Source organism: Pipistrellus hanaki (assembly GCF_964339955.1).
Source record: "Pipistrellus hanaki genome assembly, chromosome: 11".
Taxonomy (NCBI): domain Eukaryota; kingdom Metazoa; phylum Chordata; class Mammalia; order Chiroptera; family Vespertilionidae; genus Pipistrellus; species Pipistrellus hanaki.
In genome coordinates, this window is record NC_140513.1 from 68,014,347 (window position 1) to 68,017,393 (window position 3,047).

Sequence of the window (3,047 nt, forward strand, 5' to 3'; positions counted from 1 at the left end):
TTGAACCAAATCAGGAGCAGAACCAGACAATACAGCCTTTCCAGGGACATTGCAGCCTTCCCTGGTGGTGAGAGAGGCTCTAAGCATCTTCTCTGCCCCGCCTCCCCCAGGGCAGCCCAGCTTCTGTTTGGCAGGTCCCAGGAGTGCTATGACCTGGCGTGAAACAAGAGAGATGATGTAGAACAAGCGGGATTACACATGTGCCATGTTCGTCTGACACTTGTGAAAAGCCACTGTCTGCCCATGGGTGGGACTGGAAGGGTGGAAAAAGTCACTCTTGGGTGTAAGATGACAGGGAGACTTAGAAAGGCATCTTGTTCTTTGGAGCCATTAATCCTTGAGGGGATCTGGTGATGACATTTCTCGGTCTGCCTAGTCCTCTCCCAGCTGGAGCAGGCGCTGGCCTTCCATGAGTGGTTTTCAACAAAACGCATCCAAGTGAGATCAACTTCTCATTTTAGAGTGGCCCTTACCCTATTGCAGAGGACATTTCCTTCTTAGGAAAAGCACTTAGAACACTCACTCCTGTGATAGCTCTGCTTATCATCAAACACTTCTGCTGTTCTGCTAATTACATACCCATCACTTATTTTAGTGGGTTATAAGTTTATAACTTATGGTACACATGACAGCTCATATAATATTAATGTTCAGACTTTATCTTGTTGAAGTGTTAATATTTAATATTCAATCTATGAAAGTAATGTGTTTCCTTTAAATGGTATTCCTACTTCAATGACATGTTTTTATCCTTACCCTAGGATATATTTTCCTTTTTTTGACAGTTACAGCAAGAGAGAGTGAAGAGAGAAAGACAGAGAGAATATGAGAGAAACATCAATAGCTTGCTTCCCACAAGCACCTCAATGAAGGATGGAACCCGAACACGCCACCTGGGTAGGTGCCCTGATCAAGAATAGAACCTGCCACCTTTTGGTGGGTGGCATGAGGCTCCAAACACCTGGGCCACACCAGCCAGGGCGAGAATTTTCCTTTTTATAAGGAAAAGGTGGAATTAATTATGATACCATATTGCAGTGTATGTCCCACAGCAAAAGCAATAGCAGTGAAATGTCACATACAGTGTACACATGTATCCTGCTAGGAAAAGAGAGTGAACTGAGTAACCAGCAGATGACAGATCACTACATGAGAGTTTCTTTTCCTTACCCTCCCCTCCCTTCCCTTCTCCTCTCCTCTCCCCTTTCAGCTTTACCTCCCCACTTCTCCTTCCTCCTCTCACTCTCTATCCCTGCCTCCCCTCCCTGTTTATCACTGATATTCCAAAAGCCTTGAAGGTTATTTCTGTTACAAGGGATTCCTCAGTCTTTGTTTAAACCATTAGCAAGATTACAAGAGAAAGGTTATCCAAATACTTCTTACATGGTGTTATTCCACTTGGTGTAGAGTGATTCTATAAATACTCAAGCTACTAGCATGGAAATTTGCACAATTAATAACTTGTTGAAGTGTCCCAAATCATTAATTGTACAAATTTAATTCTACTGAAATTTTAATCTTAAAGTATTTGGATGTTTAAATTTTGGTCTTTCTTTTCTATTTAACCAGATTGTGAGAACAGGGGCATGAAGAGGTGAAGTCATGTGGCTAGGAAGTGGAAGATTGGGGATTTGAACCTAAGCTGATCAGCTCTCCAGCTCTTGCTCCAATGAGATGTTCACTGTTAAGGAAGTGTGTGACTCTGCCCAGGCCAAACCAGGTCCCACCATTCATTCCCCTACTGATAAAGAAGGGGAAAAGGGGAAAAAATACTCTATGTGCTTCGGTCAGAGACCCTCTAGACTCCTGCTGGAAGGTGGGACAGGAACAGGAAGAGCTGTGTGCAGAGGCAGGGCGCACATATGGCCATGCATCAGAGACACAGCTTGCTCTCCTCAGCCATTTTCAAGCGTCACTGCCTCCTTCCACTCCTTCTCCACTGACTTGGAGCCCTCTCTGCCCATTTCCATGCAAATTCCCTCCCTTCCTCCACTAAGACAAGAACTGGGAGTGTTTTCTCCTCCAGAGCCACAAACATCCTTCTCCCAAATCCAGATAATTTATTACTTTCATTTCTTTGCTTTTATTAGATTTTCCCCTTAGAGCATACATCATTTTTCATTACAAGATCCATTGCTCATTATCATTTTCCATTCTCTTCATCTTGCTTTCCTTGAAATTATTTTTCCGATATAAATGTCATTTGTTTAGAAGACTTGTTCACCTGGATTCCAAATTGGGGATTCCTATTGGCATTGAATTGGTGACAATATATATGTCACATATGTGACCGATGAAAGGTTAATGTCAACCAGAAAAATATAAGTAAACAAAGAACAATGGACGATATAAATGGGCAAAGGGCTGAATAGGCAGCTCTTAGAACAAATTCAGATAGTGAGTAGCTATTTGAAATTCCAACCAACCTGATTATTAAAGAAATACAAAGTAAATAATATTAAAATTATGTTCAGGTATTTGATATGGAGAGTGAGGACACCCAATGTTAGTGAGTATTGTGGAAACAGGAAACCTTACACTCTGTTGGTGGGAGCTTAAATTAAAAAATATGTACCATAATTTTTCTTCCTTTTGGGAAATAAGTTGCTTTGGTTTTCTAAGGAGTAAAGGATTGACTTAAAGACTTTACTGACCTAAAAGATTGAAAGAGTCTTTAGAGATGTGTTTAGACATGAAAGTCTTCTCTCCACCACCATTTCCTCCCACCCTGCACCATCTCACTGCTCCCCATATGCCCAATGTTAACCTTTTGTTGTGCATCTTTCCAGTGCTTATCAATCATATGCATGCAAATGTGTGTGCTCACACACAGATGTATTCTTATTAAATGGACTCACTCCATTATATGAATCTTCAACTTGCTTTTGTCACCTAATCTGTATGTTTATGTTTTTCTTTCCACATCCATACTTGTATGATGATGGCATTCCTTTCAAATAGCTGCATAGTCTGTCTTAACATGGCTGTAGCCTCGGAAGAGGGTCATTTTGCCCCCTGGGGTGTATCTAGGAATGTCTAGAAACATA